The sequence below is a fragment of the Microcebus murinus genome, chromosome 7 (genome assembly GCF_040939455.1).
Source record: "Microcebus murinus isolate Inina chromosome 7, M.murinus_Inina_mat1.0, whole genome shotgun sequence".
In the NCBI taxonomy this organism is placed as follows: Eukaryota; Metazoa; Chordata; class Mammalia; order Primates; family Cheirogaleidae; genus Microcebus; species Microcebus murinus.
In genome coordinates, this window is record NC_134110.1 from 30353144 (window position 1) to 30372451 (window position 19308).

The 19308-nt window shown below is 45.5% G+C and overlaps 1 protein-coding gene across 2 annotated transcripts in view; it reads left to right on the forward strand.

Moving 5' to 3' along the window:
• Positions 1-3750: 3750 nt before the first annotated feature.
• The window catches only part of FAM135B (family with sequence similarity 135 member B), a 277802-nt gene continuing 262244 nt past the window's right edge, over positions 3751-19308 (forward strand). For both annotated transcript variants that reach the window (XM_012735958.3, XM_012735960.3), the window contains exon 1: positions 3751-4298. The gene's annotated coding sequence lies outside the window, so the exon portion shown is untranslated. The remainder of the gene's footprint in view (positions 4299-19308) is intronic.

Below are 19308 nucleotides of genomic sequence, written 5' to 3' on the forward strand. Positions count from 1 at the left end.
TGGAAAAAGGGATTACCTCTAAGGTAGGTCTGAAGAGGCTTCCTGAAGGATGCAGTGTGGAGATAAAGGTTTGCAAGATGAGTAAGAATGCACAGATGTGCTGGACATCTTGGTGCTTTCTGGGAAGTACAAGCAGGTTGGTATTGCTGGACCAAATAGAACAGGAATCAAACCTTTGATGCCTCTGAAGGCCAGACCCTGGAGCTTAGAGCTTATTATGAAAGTCCAGAATCACTCCTGAAAGGTCTTAAGAGGATAAAATCAAAGCTGCATTTTTAAAAGATCAATATGGTGTGTACAGCAGGTAGGTTAAAGGGGGCAGAACTGGAATTAAGGAGATGTGTTAAGAAATCGTTTGATTCAGATAAGAAACAGGATGGCCCTGGGCCAAGGTGGTGGCACAGGAAATGGATAGATAAGAAAGTATAACTGATAAACACAGCACCCCAAACACTTCTATTTCTTCAACTCATCTCAACATTTAAAAAATAGTAATAGCCCACACATACACAGCCCTTCCTGGGCGCAAGGGACTGTTCTACATTTTAATCCATTATATCCATATAAGTGTTAATCCACTTGATCTTCACAGCAAACCTATGAAGTGCATTTTATTATCATTCTTGCTTTACAGAAAGGGCCATTGAAATATAATTAGGTCAAGCTGTATCTTTAAGGACAGACAACAGGAAAGTGGCAAAGGCAGATTTCAAGGCCTGGCAAGTTGCCTCAGGCTTTGATCTTCTGTAAGCAGGAAGTGATGTTTCTCCCTCTTGGGGATCTTGCTCTTCCCAAATTGCTCTAAATCCATGGGGGCTTGGCCAGTCCTGTCCCAAAGGGAGGCTGTTCTGACTTTCTCCCAATGTGCAGAGTGTGCTGAGTCTAAGCATTTATGACAGTTGCTTCTTGCTGCCACAGGATGTCACCATTGAAAACCTGCCTCCTACAAGAAGAAATGCCAGCCTACTTGGCTGTGATTCTTTGTTCACTTGGAAGGGCTCAAGCCTCCGTGGTCCTATGAGGGATGACAACCTTACTCCAGCCCCACCCAAACTCAGCCAGACATCCAGTGCCAGCTCCCCAGATTGCATCTCTCAGCACTCAGTGCTCTTCCATGGGCCTTCACCTTCCGGCGGCACCAGAATCATGGTCCTGTCCTATCATAACTGGTTAACGCAAAACATAAAGCAACGTTGCACCCATTTCTCTGGATACATCATTACTTACAACCTCTTATTGAAAAAGATTTTTTTGAAAATCTACCATGGAGCCCTGTCATAGATGACTCGGAGAGCTATTTACATGGCAGAATTGGCAGAAGTTGTTACATTTAATTAGATGTATGGGATATGAGGGGAAGGAGGGAGGGAGGGTGGGGGGGGAGGAAGGGAGAGAGAGAGAGAGAGAGAGAGAGAGAGAGAGAGAGAGAGAGAGAGAGAGAGAGAGAGAGAGAGAGAGAGAGAGAGAGAGACTATGAAGACCAGGCTATTGTCAGGTTTCTCTGGCTTCTCTGCTTTGATGGGCAGTGAGGCATTCCCTGGGAGGGGTAGACAGTGGAGGGTTATTTCTGCCTTTGAGTTGGTTCCATTCAGGCCCTTGGCACAGACTTTCCCTTCCAGACCTCAGCCCCCAGCTGTTTAGGGCCTTACACAGACCTTCTCTAGGTCTGAGAATGCACCAGTTTAGAGTGGACAATGCATGGGGTTCCTGCATGAGGAGAGCACTGATGAGGAGATATTTGGATCCAGAAGGCATCCCTCCAGCTGGGTGATAGATGGGCAGGATGTTAGTCAGTCCAAGGGCAGGGTTTGAAGAGGAAGGCTTCACTGTAATAATTTCCTTCATAATACTATTACCATGTAGAGAACAGGAGTGGGATCAGCTCTTGGGACATATCCCATTGAGACATATTGCATATTGCATTTGATGTTATCTCAAGGTTCACTGCATAGACTACACACACACACACACACACACACACACACACACACACACACACACACTTTATTTTTGGTTTAAAAATTTAAATGCTTTATAAAAGTGTGTGCTGAAAGTCTCATTCTCATCTTACCTTTGTCTACAAAATTCTCTCACCATCCTTACCTCCACAGCTAATAGCCATTTCTCCAAGTTTCTTACATAACCTTTCAATATATTTTTATGGCAGTGCAAGCAAAAGCAAACACACACAGGTGTCTCTCTCCTTGTTTCACAAGAGTTATCTTGTTTTAAAAACTATTCAGCACTTTGCTTTTTCATTGAACATATCATGGAGCTCTTGAATCCAGATCCTACTAATACAAGCAAATTCTATGCTCCTGACATATCTCCACTGCTAGGGACTAGCTAACGCAGAAGAAAATGTTGGGGACTTGCATTGACTTTCAAAATTAAGCTGTCATAAAAATGCAGTATCAATAGCAACATAAATGTTATATGATTTTGTTCACATTTTAAGGACAGACATAAAAGAAAGGCATCCATTTTCTCAAGAAGATAAATAAATATTTGTTTCTTTGCCATTCACCAAACATTGACCAAGGGTATGCCTCATCCAAGGCTCCCTGTGTGCTGTGGGGAGGACAAACAGGGCAGGTAGCTCAGGGTCTTCATCTGTCCGGGCCTGCTGTGGCAACTGCCTCCTCATGGCACCCCTTTCTGCAGCTTTAACACCTAACCTAACCCCTGTCACAAGAGCTTCCACTAGAGTGACCTTTCCAACCTGCCAACTCAGCCTTTCCCCTGCACCCTCCCCCACTGTCCTCATAGTCAAGTTCCCACCCCCTCACTGGGATCCCAGAACCCTTGATGTGCATATCCCCCCTGCAACCCTCAACACTGCCCACCTCTTCAGGCCTGCTCTGCTCCAGCGGTACCGGATGCGCAGTGCAACACATAAACCAGCCCTGCCTTTCTCACTGCCAGGCCTTTGCACTCCTGGTCCTCTTGTCCTGGAAGGAGCATTCTCCTCCAACCTTCACCTCCCCCCTTACGTGTTCCCGAACCTTTTTTCAGGTGTCTTTCCCTGATTGCCTCTCCCACTCCCACCCCACCTGGCTTAGAGGCTGCTAACGCTGTCACCACCTCTGCCTTTTATAGGGTGGGCGTCAGTACACCTAGTCTAATGCACAGAGCCCTGGGCCTCCAAGTCCCAGTCTTGGCTCTGTCTCGGGCTGTCATCTGTAACAGGCATGCCATGAGAACTTCCTAACACAGAGATCGTTAGAATTACAGAGGTCCCATGAAGAATGCTCAGTAGATGGGATTGCCATAGCTCTCCTCAATCTTATTCCTTCTCCGTGGACAGAATCTCACACCTCTGCGAAACCCAGTCGTTAAGAAAGAAGTAAGGGGAACAGCGCATGGTGGGTTAGTCAAGTGGCTGAAGGCCACTGCTGACTCTGTCCTGCTGACTCCTGTCCTGGAGGTATGGGCTGTTTAGCGCTTTCATTCTGTCTTCGGTGTCTACTTGTTGCCCCTGGGGTCCTCTTCCAAGTTTAACACTCCCCTCCCCAGGGCTTAGCCCTGTGCCCGGGGGTCGGGAAGGGACCTTTCCTTTCGCGCGCCCGGGTCCCGCAGCGCGGAGGGCGCCGCGCAGGGACTGAGCATGCTCGCGGCCAGGGCAGGGGGCGGCGCGGCCGGGCGGGTGGCGCCCTCCGCAGGCCGGCGGCCGCGCGGGCGGGGTTTGGCCGCGGGCAGCGGACCGGCCCCCATCGCGGGCTGGCGGCGGAGGGGCACGGCGGAGGCGCGTGAGGCGCGCAGCTCAGGGCGGTGCGCACGGCCGCGGCTGCCGGCGGCGGGGCGGGCTCTTCGGGCGCGAGGGCGCGCTGCGCGGCGCTGGGGTCTGGCCGCGTCCCGCAAGGAAGGCGCGGAGCAAGGGCGCCAGGACGAGCGCGAGCGCGGGCACCCGCTCCGTCCTCCCCAGCCGCGCCGCTGGCGGAGTCCCCGGACCGCCACCGTGGTCGCCAGCTTGCCTGCGCGCGCCGGTCTCGGGGCTGCCCGGAGGCCGCGGCCGGGCAGCTGTTGCGCCGAGAGGGGGCAGCTGCGGAGTTCCATAACCATAGCAACCGCATCAGCACCGCCGCGGCGGCGGCGCGGCGAGGGCAGCAGCCTCTCGCTCCTCCTCCAGGCAGCCTCGCCGAGGGGACCTGAGACCCAGCTCGCAGGTACCGCGGGCTCCTCAGTCCGCCCACCGCCGCAGCAAGTGTTGGCTGCTGGACAAGGAGAAACGGGGAGGCGAGGGACCCGGGAGCCTGGCCCCAGGAGGTGAGAGAGGGGAGCCCTGCAGCGGGAGACAGGTAGGTGCGAGCGCTCCGGGGTCTGCAGCTGCAAAACTCTCTTCTCTGTGGCAGTGACGTTTCTGGAAGCGTGGCTGCAAGTTGGATGGCTTTCTGTTACTGAATAGGGATTCCGCCTCAAAATGTGGTTTATCTTCCTCTATTTTCCCCAATCTCGTTGCCCTCCAGTTTTGCCACACATCTGGATAGGTTTGTGGAGGACTAGAGGGACCATAGATGTGCTAGATGGGGAGACACCGGGTTAATGAGGTGGTCCTCACAGAAGTCCCAGGTGGAGGTTGAAGGGGCACTTCAGACTCATGTCCATTCAGGTCCTCGGAGCCAGTGCTCCCGTATTGGGGTGGAGAGAGCCCCGGTGGCGATTCTCAGTGATCCAGGCTAACCCAGAGACCGGTTCTTCCTGTGGCTTGGCTGGGGACGGGGGTGGGGGAGCACTGCAGCTCAGCTATGACATGTAAAGGGACCAGAGCACACATCAGCTCTTGGTCTGTAAAACTAGCTTCAAACCCAGCCACTGGAGGGGATATTTAGACAAGGGAAGTGTAACTATTATCATTTTGGGACCCAGAGGTATCCCTGGAGTTTGTTGTCTTATTGCCATTGATTGTTCGGGGTGCAATGGGAGTAGAAGTAAAAACTGAAGCTAGCAGTCAAGACTGCGCCTCTCCTCTTCCCCACCTCATTTCTTGCTCCCTGCCCCACATTGCCAGAAAAATAGCTATGTCGGACACAGTAACCCCCTTGCTCCTTAGCCATTGATTGGCAAACTATCCCGCTTTCAGACAGCTAGAGAAGTCCACTTCAGTTCTTCATTTGAACTGGGGGCATTGTTTTCCATCAGGTTATGATGCTGTTGATGTCAAATGATGTATCAAATCTGAGAGGCACCTAGGCTGTCCACACACTGTGAGGGATTGCTAACCACACCTGCAGGCCCTTGCCAGAGTGTGGGGCATGAATCCAAACCCAGCTCAGCTGGGACCATTGGTCTGGAAGACCATAAAAGAAGGAAGACAAAGTTCAGTGAATAACTGGGGTCTGAAAGCTCTTGCATATGGGTAAGTAGGTCTCTGGGTAATTTCCACGATGGGCAGCCATTGACTTTGAAAGGGCTGCCCCTTTGTATTCTAGCCTCAGGGGACCGTGTAAGTCCCAGTTAAGAGGCAATGTTATTTAACTGGGCTTTTAATTTATGATGTATTTATGTTACCTGAGGGGATGTGATTTGGCCAACATTTTGTCTGGGGATTTATGTCTTAATGAGGATGGCATTATCATATTTTAGGCAGATGCTGAGGTGTAGAGGAAAGAGGACAAGATCTGAGGGTCAGAAAACATGGATTTGAACTCTGACTTCACACACTTGCTGCGTGACCTTGAGTTGTACCACTTTGCTGAGGCTTCTTTCTCTCATCTGTAGAATGGGGATGGCAACAATCAAATGGAATGTGGAGAGGATGTATGGAAAGGGCTTTTCAAAATCCTGTGTCTTCTGCAAGTAAAAGGAATTATCATCATTTTCTAAAAAAAAAAAATCCCATCCTCAGATTGGCAATCATTAAACAGCCATCAGTTATGAAAAGGGAGTATAAATATTAGTCAATGACTCACAGTTGAAACACTGTAGTTTGATCCAAAATGCACTCAGGGCACTATAAGGAGGACTTTATGGGGGAAATGCTGCATGCCATCCTCCTTGCTTTCAAGTGCTGAAGGTCAAGTGCTTTGCCATTAAATGCAGTACTCGTCTAATTTGAAAAAAGTGAGGGCTGCTCACCACAGGGGTGGACCAAGCATTTTATAGGGTAAGCAGAGATTTGCACATAGTGGGGATTCATTTATATGTTGGTTAGATGAATACATTGACACATCGTGGGCTCCTTGTAGACAGGATTATTTTCATCCAACTTTGTAATGCCAGATGTTTACCAAATGTTTGTTCAATTTGACTGAAATTGACTGAATGCTTACAACTTGATTTTATTGCTGAGGGAACTGTAATTTCTGGAAGGAACCAGGACCATATTATACTATTCCCTGCTCTTTTAAACCTCTGCTTTTGCTCGTGCTGGCCTCTTTGCCAAGAATGACCATTTCTCACTTCCCTCTTTCTTTAATGACCCAGTCTCAGTGCTCCTTCCTACAGGAAGCCTTCCCAAATTCTCCCATGTGCTCCTATGATACTTCTGGCCTGCTTTGTGACAGGCTGTAATGTGTTATCGCTTGCGCACATACCTGTCCTCTCTCTACATCTTATGCTTCCTGATGACAGGTGCCTCTCCCTATCCTAATTTGGTTGTGGCCCCAGCACCTGGTGTGGTGACTTCCCTGGTGAATGGTTACTGAATGAGTAATTGGGCCTCACCTGGAATGTGACCACTTGTACAAGAAGAGGCATGCACTGAGTTGTCCCTGACTGCCTTCCCTATCTCAGTATGTGCAGCAAGGCTGAAGGATGCTCGTGGTGGTGTTGTTAGGGTCAACCTACTGAAGCAGAGTGATGGAGAATAGAAATACATATTTTGCCCTTAACATGTTCCCTTTTTTTCAAGTGGGCACTTTAGAATAATTGAAATCTGACATTGAATGGTCGTCATATAACATTTGTTGGAAACATCTGATGGAATATTTTAAACTTAAAATGGCTTTCTTTCCCTTCAATTTATTTCCTTGATTTCAGCTATAGTAGTGGAAAAGCACATAAATTGGATTAAGAGAGCCTGGGTTTGAATCCCATTTCTAAAGGGTCTTGTGCCTCAGTTTCCTCATTCATAAAATGTGGATGTTAATATCCATTTCACAGGGATGTCAAGTGCATCGACTGAATTTATAGCTGTGCAGTAAAAGCAGTTAATAAGCTGTGAGACAGTCTACCTAAGTAAATTCTTTCTTTTCCTAATTTTTTTCCCCTATAAAATGAGCAAAATCCCTATTTCTAATTACACAGCATCAAATGGGCTTCAAATCCTGGCTCCTTCACTTGTTAGGTCTGTGTGACCTTTGGTAAATCCTTTTGCTCCCCAAGCCATTCGCCTTATCTGCGTAGTATCATAGTGATAACTACCTTTCAAAATAGATTGGGAAGCTGTACAGTAAGAAACATGTTGTATCTGGCACTCAATACATTATATCTATAATTTCCAAATGATAGATATAATTGCCAATAATATTATAGAAGGGTCCAAAATTTTCTGAAATGCCTAAAATTCATTTCTTTGCTCTAATTCACCTACTTTGCAGAGAGAGAGAAAGAAAATACTAAGAAGACAGTAAAAGCCCCTACCATTAGTGGCCTCTCTTTGTTAGGCATGTGAGACACCTCAAGGGAGCAGAACAATGGAAAGATTTGGGTTCAGGGTCTGTGTCATCACTGCAGATCTGACACGAATTGCTTGGGAGGACTGTTGACCTGGCTGCCTCACCTTTCTGCACTTTAGTTTCTTTATCAATAAATAGCCTGGATGATTTCCGTGGCCCTGCCTAGCTCTGTTTCAAGGCTCTGATACGCTAATCTGTGTTTCTCCTTACCAAGATCACAACCGTGGCCTTCAGGCCATCCATCTTGTCAAGACTCACAGCTTGTCCCAAACCCTACATTTCAATGCATTATATACCTATTGCCCCACCACCTAATTTCTCTCCTATTTGCATTTTCCTCAGTCTAGAAAACTAGAGTGCCCAAGGTGATCCTGGAGCTTAGGGAGTTGCGGAATACCCATTTCCCTTTCTTCTTGTCCCAGCCTAATTATTTTCTGATACCAGGCAAGATGTTCTGCAGCTCTGTCCAGTCTGGCAGATCTCCTTCATTCAAAATACAAGACACTGAATGTATGAAGTCAGCTCTTCCCTGAGAAAGCTGGCAGGGATTTGTGGACATGGCTAATATCTGCTGAGCTGCCCAAACACTGGGCGGCTCAGCAATGTCAAATGTTTCTGCTCCGACATGAATCATTTCTAGGTGGCTGCATGCAATCTCAGGAGTGATTACTGAGGGAGATCTTAGCATCACAAAGTAAACTAGTACTAGGAGCCTGGGCTCTGTGGCTTTCCACCTCTGGTGTGGAGGGAGTGGCAGTGTGATGTGCCTGGTACAGGAATAAGTGTAGCTTATTCCCATATAAGTAAGGAATAAGTATGCATAAGTAAGTTGCCATTTGTCACTCATCATGCTAGACCCTGAGATTCAGCCTCAAACAACACAAGGTCCTTGCTTTTCAAGAGCTTAATATGTGATTGGGGGATCAGGCATGGATATCGACAAGAACAAACTAGGCAATGCAGGGGTCTGTGGCAGCAAAGAGAAGGAGCCTGTGACATTTCCTGGGAGGGGCTGTCAAGGATGAAGAGAGGGAGTCTAAGCTGAAGTCTGAAGGGATTTACAAATGGAGACCTGAGGGAGGGACAAACAGAGGAGGGAGATAGGTGTGACAACCTGGAGGCCAAAAGTGGCAAGGAGTGAGATGCACAGGCAGGCTGAGACAGAGGGCAAGGGGTGAGGTGGCGTCCATTGAGGCTGGGGAGATACGTAGGGCTACGTCTTCGAGAGTTGTTCGAGCCAGTCTAAGGAACTTTTCTTCTAATGTGAAGGTCTCGGGGACTCATGGAAAGGTTTGAAGTTGGGCAGAATGCTCTCCTCAGCTGCAAGTAGTGGCTACATTGGAGACAACAGATCAAAAGATTTGATGGCCTCTTAGGAGATTTTGCAGATCAGAGGTGCTTAAATTCAGGCATTTAGAGTTTGAATAAGAAGAGGGATGGACAAGAAATAGTGTGATGAGGAATATTAGGAGGAAATGAAGGATGCCAGAGCATCATCTCTTGGAGAAGTATCAGTAGAACATTTTAGGGACCTTTGACCATTGCTGCAGGTCAAGAGGAGGGAATGGTGGACACTCAGAGTTCTGTCCCTCTTTGCCACAAGTGCTCTGCTTCATACCCCTTTATCTGTCACCCTTACTAATAAATCTGGCTCTGAATTGACATCTCTGCCTTCCTACCACTCCTCATAATTTACTGTGCACATGGCAGCCAGAGAGATAGCTTTGTTAAACTAAAATCAGATCAAATTCCTCAGCTCAAACCTATCCAGTGGCTTCTTAACTCAAAGTAAAATATGAAGCATTTCCCATGACCTTCAATATCTACATGACCTCCACCCCCTAACCTAGTCCCTACACCCTCCTGCCCCCACACACTCACCTCCACCACACTGCCCTCCTGGTTCATCTTCAGCAGTGCATGCTGCTCCTTCCTGGAACACTCTGCTCTCAGAGAACCATGTGGTTGTCCCCATGTTCTTCTGGCTATAGCTCAAATGTTACCTTAACTGAACATTAGCCCACCCCTAGCCACCTACATCTAAAATGAAAGTCTCTTCTTTCTGTGTATGTTTCTTTATGGTACTTACCAATGTAGTATTTTAAGAAGTTCACTGCTGAACTCCCACTGGTGAAACAGATCCTGTCATGTAATATGTGCTCAATAAATGTTCATTGAATGAATGAATGAATGTGGTATTGGCATTGCTCCAGAGCAGATATTTGTTCCAGCTCTGCTGGGAATCAGAATGAAGAACAGATTTCAGAGAGAAACAATGACATGTTCCAAATAGTGGATTAAAAATTAAGTGACTATTTACTATATATCTCCAGTGTTCCCGGTATAGCTAGGCAGTTGGATACCAAGACTGGCAAGACTAAACCTATTATGAAACTTTTCTTGGGACACTGAAAGCTATAGATTTATTATTGTTTTTTTCTTTTTTCTTTTTAAGAGTCCATAGCTAGACATCGGGACATCTGGGCCTGGTTGAGTTCTGATGCTTAATTTCTCTGTCACTTTAGACATATTCTTTCCACTCCATTCTTTGATGGCTTGCCCTGTATTTTAATTGATGGTACAGCTGTGTTTGTTTGGCTTTGTGATACAGCAAAGAGTTTTCTTTCTCCTTGAGAGTTTCTAATTTTGTTATATTTAGGGAGATGTCGAATGACATGATGTTGTGGTCTCTGAGCGTACAATCTTCAGGTACTGGGGGAAGGTGGGCAATGAGAGTGAAGGAGGAGATGATGGGATGAACTGTCTGTGTGCAAATAATCTAGAAGCAGGGCAGTGCAGTCTCCCTTTGGGGGGTGTCTTCCTGATGCAGCTTTTCAGCAATAAGTTCCCACTGTGGCAGTGAGCTCTCATTGGAATGGCAAAGATAAGGGTCTCATCTGCCCATCATTCCCAGATGTGTTTTCCCTGCATGGCCCACTCTGTCATCCAGCTGGGCGCACGCTCTGCCACATCTCTGGGACTGGGCTTATTTCCCCCATGGATTCTCCATGGATACTCCAACGCCCTCCATTCCTCCCCAGCACTCAGTGAAATCCCTTTGGCTCTGCCTTCTTGTTGTTTTAAGTTTTTATGTCTAGATATTGAGTCACTGCTAGACTGTGCACTATTTTGAGATCAGTAACTGGGTCTTACCTTTGATATGGAGCCTGGTATTCAAGAAGAAAATCGGATTAAACTATCTAAGTCAGGTATTCTTGGGTTAACTCTCATACGAATTAGTTGTGCTCTTTAAGCAGGAACTTAACTTCCCTGAGGTTATTTGCCCAACTGTGAAGTGAAGGAGTTTGGACTCAGTGTAACTTGTCAGCACACATTTCATAAATGTCTGTTACGCCCCATGCTCTGTTCTGGAGGCATGGGGAGACCAAGATGAGGAACATAATGTTTATATCCTCAATAACTGTACAATTTATGAAGAAGACAAACAAGTAGAGAGCAATTATAATATAAAATGACAAAGGCTAAGATAGAGATAACCCTCAGAATACAAAAAACATCTAACAGCACCTGGGAGTGTTAACAGGGGGCTTCCTGGAGAAAGAGGTACCCAAGATGAGACATAAATGACAAGTAGGAGTTTGTTAGATAAACAAGAGGTAAGGAGTTGGAGGATATGTTTCAGATAGAAGAGAAAGTCAGAGTGAAGAACAGGAATTGAGGTGTATCACTGCATTCAGAGGTATGTGGGGGCCCAGACAGTGCCTGGACATAGAGCTTGGGAGCAGGATGGTAAATGAAGAGACTGGAGAGGTAAGTGTAGAGGCTGGGCCATGCAGCACCTTGCACACTTTGTGAAGGATTGTATTCTTTTTTGGGAAGCTAATGGAGTGGTGGGAAGATCTTAAAGTGGAAGATGACACATACAAATGTGCATTTTGGAACATTTCATTCTGTCTGCAGTGTGGAGCATGCATTGGAGAGAAGTAAGACAAGAGGCATGGTAACTTGGAAGGAGGCTATTGCAAGAAATTCAGGGTTCCTTGAGGTAAAGATGGCCCAAACCCACGTGCAGGTAGTAGGGAAGGAGACAGGAGAACAAACTTGAGAAGTACTCATTCAATAGAATCTTGACTCAGCATACAGGGTCTGAGAGTGGAGAGATGCTAAGAATGACTCCTGGTGTTCTGACCCGGTCTGTTGGTTAGGTCTTGTTGCTGTTCATTGGCCTACAGGCATAGAGGAAGAAACAGATTTTAATGGGATAATGATGAGTTCTGTTTTGAGTAAGTAGAGTTTTAGGCCTCTGAGGACATCCGTGCACATTTTAGAGGACATGAGTCAAGCTCAGAAAAGAATTCTTGGCTGAATATATAGACTTGGAGAATCATCCACATATAGATGCTGATTGAGAACATGGTAGCAGAAGTGATTACCTAAGGCAAGTATGTAAGTTGTTGAAATAGAGATGTTCTTTAGACTCACAGGTCTGTACTAATGTCCATCAAAAAAATAAAAATAAAATAAAACAAAACAAAAAACACGCTGTCTTCCTCTTGCCTGAGGAGGTATTATTCACTTTATGTCCACCCTGCTGGCTGGAACAAACCACCCCATGATGTTCCTGTGGCTCCTTCCCTCACTTTGTCCGAGTGCTTTCTTTTTAGAGGTCTCTGGACCACCCTTGCCAAATAGTCATGTCTAGTCTCCAGCCACAGAGCTTGTTTTTTTATCTCCATAAATCCATCATTATATCACTATCTGAAATATCATTACAGATGTATGGATTTATTTATTTATTTTTTTATTGACTGTCTGCAAGATGATAGGCTCCACAGTGCAAGGACTTTGCCATATTTATAGCTGCACCAAACCCTCGGAACAGTTCTTGGCACTCATGGAGCATGCAATAAATATTTATCAAAAAGCAAATAGGAGAAATAATACCAGAAGTCTTCAATAATGAAATAATGCTTTTAAAATTTAAAAACCAATAACCACAGGTCTATTTAAGTACCATTTAGAGCTGCTGGTCAGAAGGTGGCCTTTCAGTTCAGGGACACGCTAAAGCCTGGTCCCCTTGCTGCTGTGACACCTAATGCCCGGAGTTACCTGCCCTGCCGGTCTCAGCCAACACTAACAAGCATCTTTTCAGTTTTGGCTTAAATAGAAGAGATACTGGCCCCCCCTTCTCCCTAGGGCTAGGTAGAGGGCAGCTTGAGTAATGCAGTGGGTGACTTCCACCGTGCTCCCGTGAATGCAGGGGCGGGCGTTTGGCCATTTCCTGGGGAACAGCTTTGCTTGAGACCAGTAAGTAGATGTAAGTGCAGGACCCCACTGTTCTCCTTAATCCAGAGATAAAAACAATGTTTTCCTGGATAATTGTTCTTAACCTTAATTATATCAAGGATCACTTTGAGCATCTGAGGAAATTTGCAGCCACTCTTCTCAGAAAAAACAAATAGGAATACTGTCTGGTTGTGGAGTATGGATCACCTGAAGTCCTCCCATGAGCCCAGCTGAAAATACCTTTTATACAAGAGGGATGGGGCTGCCTTGGAGCCTGCAACATCTCTGCATGGACACCACATGGAGCATGTATTTTCCAGTGAAAACCAACATAGCAGGTCATGCAAATGAAGGAGCCCAGTCTTTAGAGTAAGGCAGACTTTGATTTGAACTCCAGTCCTGAGTAGAGTAACCAATTTGTCCCAATTTTCCTGGGACTGTTCCAGTTTGAAAACTGTAAGTCTTACATGCCAGGATTCCCCAGTCCTGGACAGCCCTGATGGATTGGTTACCTTAGTTTTGACATTCTGGGCAGTTCCTTGATCTCCGTGTGGTATTTCTGCTTATTCTCTGTCTTGGGTCATGTTTCTAAGACACAGAGCCTGAAATGAGGATTTTTGTATATGTGATTAAGGGGGTGCCATCCATTGATCGAGAAAGAGAGAGAAAGAGAGAGAGAGGGAGGGAGGGAAGAGAGAGAAAAGAGAGAGAAGGGGTCAGGGTTAGACAAAGACAAGGCCAGGCATAGAGGTGGGCACAGTCTGGTCTAGTCTCAGCCTGATTGCATATGGTACTCAGGGGTACACATACTCTGTCATGCTTTCTCCTTGAGACAAGGGTCCAGGCTGTTGTCACTGCTGTAGACTCAGTTCTGGTGGCTCATCCTCCTCAGTATTTCTGGGAAAAAGCAGCTGCTGTCAGCTGGGGGAAGTTCTCATAATGGGGCCACCATGTGCTGCTAGCAGCCAACAGAGCATCTGGGTGATGTGTGTACCCACCCAGCACAGGGGTCAGGTGAGGCCCCAGTAGCATCTGCTGCCTTCTAACCAATATTGTCATTAGTGCCCATAAGTGTTTCTTTAAAACAGATTCCCCAAAGCCGCTTCTGTGGAGCTCATAACATTCAGCCATACCACCCTCTGATCCCCTAAGAATGTCTGTGCCTGAGGGAAGGCTCATGAAAACATGCTATAAAAATGTCTCCCTAAACTTTATGATGCTTGGAACCCAAGGAGCCCTGCTGTGGATTTCCTACCCAATTCCCCACACCTTTTCGTGTTCACCTCTTAAAAGCATAGTTGGCGAGGGCAAATTGCAGTGGGGCACCAGCTACCCTGGTACCTAGCCACCCAGACATCTGCTCTCACATCCTCCTCTATTCACTGATCATTTTGGTACCTGGAGCTTGGTTTTCTTCACCACCCAAGTGCTGCAATTATTTTGAGAGTTTCCAAGTCGAGGTAGATGACCTCTAACCATCCTGACGTGCATATTCTCAGATGGCTTTTCCTCAACTCTGCCCAGCCACATAGTCACTCACATGTCCCACATGTTCTAGTGTCCAGCTGACTTGGTGAACACAGCCTCATCTCTTAGCTTGCTCGTTGAGTTTTCCCGTTATTGCCATTCTTTGACTTCATGGCTACCTCTGCCCCACGGCTACCTATGACTACCTCTGTCCTCCTTATTTGTCTCCATTCATTAGCCATCTTGATATGTCGCTGCCCTCCTTACCCACGCGGATTTCGTGGTGTAGAGTTTCAGTGGTACTCTTCTTGATAACCTGGCTGTAACCTAGGCTTCTCCCTAGGATATTGGATGACTTCAGTCATGTTTCTTTATCTGTGTTGATCTCAGTTTATCTCTAAAACAGTAATAATAGGCAACCTATAAGGTATTTTCAATGAAAATCACATAAAAAATAAAATAGCTTCTATTGTAATAGTTGGCACACAGTAGGAGATTAATCAGTGTTGATTCTGATTAAAGGCTGATGATCTGTGTACAGACTTAATATCAACTAAGAGGGTGGTGAGGTTGACATTCCACTCTGAAAACCAAGGGACCTGGATAAGACTCTTTCATGGAAACTCTCTATGGGAGAGACCAAGGGGAAACCATTAGGTGGAGCCTTGGGACTCCAAGGGGAGGACTTTGGAGATGTTTATGCTGTAGGGGCCTCTGAGGCTATCAGCAGATGACAGCACTAAGCAATGACTTATGTCCAGAAGTGTGAGAGTGAATCATCAAACAAAAATTAAATTATAGTCTGTAAAGTCTGTTGTAATAATACAGGGGAGTATAATTTCTAAAATAAGTTACATGAGAAATTACTAAAATTGAATAGAAAAGTATTTGGCATTTAAAAGCCTTGGTATTAGTTATCTGGAAAATTAATTTCTGGGGCACCCATCATCTTAACTGAGGTGTTGCTGCAGGGGAAGAGAGGATGACTTAACTGGGTGGTTTTTGTGAAACATTGTTGATTTTAATTCAGAATATAAAATGCACTGGAGAATAAATTGCCTTTTTTAGTTTGTTTAAAGGAAATGTATAACGATAAGATTATCTTTGGAAACTTGTGCCCAGGGTGGAATGCATCAAGCTCGATATTTTAGCAGGATAGTTTGTGTTGGCCTTTTGGGAGAATAAAATTAATATTAATATAATTGCTTCTCAATAACAAAATGAGATTCTCCCAGTTTTATTTTTTCTTCCCTTTTTTTTCAAGAGCCTGTAGACATTGGAAACAAAGAATGATCATAAAATCAGTGACACATAAGCATTCGGTTATGAAGTGGTGCACATGAGAGGAAAACTGAAGCTCCCTCAAAGTCCCTACTATGTACAAGGGGCTGTAGAAAGTTCTTTCCTGAGTAAAGCTTTCATGTGATCTCTCTGCAGGAGCCATTATTAGTCCCCTTCAATCTAAGGAGACCAAAGCACAGAGAGGGCAAACATGTAGCCACAGTCACACAGCCAGAGTTGAAGTCCTAACTTCCTTCCTTGACACTCAAATTGGTTTGGTCCCAAGACTCATTATTTCTCTGCCACCCTGTAGATGTCCCTTGTGGAGGACATCGAAAATTCTGTTGTAGGTCATGAGAGGAAAACAAACTGAAAAACAAAAGGAAACAAAATCTCAAAAAATCCTAGTTAGTTAAAATCTTTGGCTTTTAACCACTCAACTGTGTGAGCTTGGGAAAGTAATAGAACTTCTGTTTGACTTGGAGGAGGTGATTTATTTAGGGCACTTACTGGATGATCCCTAATCTCAAGGCTGTGTCTAACATATTTTGATTCTAGAACATGCATGAGAGACTGCAACCCTGCTTACCAGGGAAGACAGTTGATAGAATGAGTAGGCTGCTTGGGATAAAAAATAATAATAAAAAGAAATAATCCAGGGCAACCTGTGTCCTCCCTACTCTCTCAGATAAGCAGTCAAATTTTTAGGTGTTCGTTTTTTCACTTTACTCTTTTATTATCTTGAACTCAAATGAAAGAAGATGCATTCACTGAAGTTGCAGATTTGCCCTTTCTTTGTTTGCATGGCTTAATTCAGTGTCCCCCTAGATATTTTTATTCACATATCTCTGATTAATGTATGTGTCAGAACTTCTAGGATGTAAATGCAATATATTGCATACATCTAGACTTAAAATCAATGTGCTTTTTGAAGATGCATCTTGTTCTAAGATAAACCTGAAGATGGGTTGACACTCTGTGGAATGTAATGTGAGGCTTGTTTAGAGTCACTGCAGGAATGAATAGTGTGCCCTAGGCTGGGGGTTTTCTTTGTGGGCATTTTTGGGGCCTTCATTATGGCTGCTAGGGAGACAGAGGGCAAGGTGTCCCCAGGTAGGGAGATGGTTGGTCCATTGATAATTTTAGCACAATATGTTATTGTTCCTCCTGTCTCCTTCCCTCCCTCCCTCTCCCCACCTTCATCTAGGCAGCCTCCTTATTGATTCAGATTCACATCATTTGTCATCTCCTGAAAAGCCTTTCCCTGCCTCTCTGGTGGTTGAATCCATTGTCTTTCTTCTTTCATGGCAGCTTGACTCAGCTGTCCCACAGCATCAGGTCACATGAGGCCGTGGAATGTGACACTTGCTCAGAGCCCAGCTGCTCTTCTGGTTAGCTGTGCTCCTGTGGACAGATCACTCCACCTCTCTGCACATCAGACTCTTCATTTATAAAATTAGGATTTAAAAAATAGTACCTCCTTCAGGTTTTTGCTAGGATTAAAGAACAACACAAGTGCAGTGATTAGAACAGTGCCCGACCCATAAAAGACTCAGTAAATGTTAACATTTTTACTTTAAGCATTCATTTGAATCCATTGATTTTGTAGGTTGATTGATTTTGTAGCCATTGACTGTCTATAAAACTTGCAGGGCTAAGTGCAAAATGAAAAGGTGGAGCCTGTTATTAAAACTATTGTTGGGTGGGCATGGTGGCTCACACCTGTAATCCTAGCACTCTGGGAGGCCGAGGCGGGAGAAATCCACTCAAGGTCAGGAATTTGAAACCAGCCTGAGCAAGAGCAAGACCCCATTTCTACTAAAAATAGAAAGAAATTAATTGGACAGTTAAAAATATATAGAAAAAATTAGCCGGGCATGGTGGTGCATGCCTGTAGTACCAGCTACTCAGGAGGCTGAGGCAGGAGGATTGCTTGAGCCTGGGAATTTGAGGTTGCTGTGAGCTAGGCTGATGCCACGGCACTCTAGCCCAGGCAACAGAGTGAGATTCTGTCTAAAAAAAAAAAAAAACAAAAAAAAAAACAAAGAAACAAACAAAAAACACCTATTATTAATATCAAGTTGGTGACAGTAGAGTGTTTAACTGAAGGCAGGCTTATTCTAAGTATGGTATGGGACCCTCTATCTATGAGTGCAGAGATTATGCACTTGTAAAGTCAGCCCTGGTAGGACGCTTGTTTTCCTGAATTCCCAACAACTGTCTAGGGTTAAAGGCATTTCCTGAGCAGGCTCCCGATGGCCTTTCTGGGCATGTACTTCTCCACGCTCCTGCCCTATTTCTCTCTTCCCTGCCATTTTTCATACCATGAGATATCTCTTGCACCTTGTTGTGTTCCCTACAACATTTGGAAACAAGTTAGGTGTCACACCTCCACAACCTACGTCCACATCCCTTCTGCTGAAATGGCATTCATTCCTTTCCCCTCCTTACTCTTCAGTCTGGGAGTCTTCTCCGCACCTTTCCGTTGAAGCTCAGACATGGCCTCTGATGTGGCGTCTATTCCTCAGCCCTTTGTGTGGATCGTTTAGCTCGCACAGATGTCTCTCGCCTAACTGGACAATTTCGCACTTTCCTCCTCCAGACTGTGAGCTCTTCTAGGGCAGGTCTCATGGGCTCATCTGACTCCTGACTATTCCAGTCGTCTCTTATGAAGTCGGATCTGGCCTTGGCACTGTCAGATGTGCAGTCCCATAGTGAGGTCTTAGTTCCTGGAGCTGGTCTTCCAGGGTGGTTCCCTGAAGCATCTGGGAGAGAGCAGTTGAGCCAGACAGTGGATTAGATGGGACATAGTCGGGAGCAAAGAAGAGGCTGAAAATGATAAAGTGGAGGGGCTGTCACTCAACAAAGAGGAGGGCAATGACTGGCTTGGTTCCAGTACACAGCAGGGTGTGGAAGCAGTCCTCGAAGGGCAGACTCCCAGGACTATTCTAAGATCCACTCAGTCCAAGCACTGTCCGCTTCAGAGAATGGAGCAGTCATTGGTGCTTTCCTAAGAGCCTACCATGCTATTAGCTCAGTCCCACGCTCTGTCTTGACAAAGCCAGCGGTGATGTACAAACAGATTGACCTAAATGATAGAAACAGAGCACTTGGATTCAAGAAGTTCCAACTTCACTGCTCACCAGCTCTGATTTGGAAAACATGCTTAACTTCTCTAAATATATTTTCTTATCTTTAAAATGGAGACAACAAGACCACTTTTGTCATAGGTGGTCTGGAAGAATAAATGATGTAACTCTTTCATGTAGAGTCTTAACCAAGGGCCTGACATGGAGCAAAAGTAATAAGAAAAATATATATTTCATTAGTAAAGGGAATTAAGTACATAGCATGTGCCAAACATCATGCTACGTGCTGGGGATGCTTTTGATAGAAAGACAGACATGGTCTCTGTCTCCTAGAACTTAAATTCTTACAGTGGGGAGAATAGGGAAGCCAGAAGTAACAGGCAATAGTTAGTTCCTCTCTCCCTCCCTCCCTCCCTCCCTCCCTCCCTCCCTTCCTCTCTCCATTCTTTCCTTCCTTCTTTCCCTCTCTCCTCCCCTCTCCTCCCCTCCCCTTCCCTCCCAACAATGCCCTCAAAGGCATATTCATTCAACAGACATATTTTCTTATGTAATCTTCACAACAGTTTTATCAGATAAAATCATTTCTACTAATCATTTTTCATAAATGA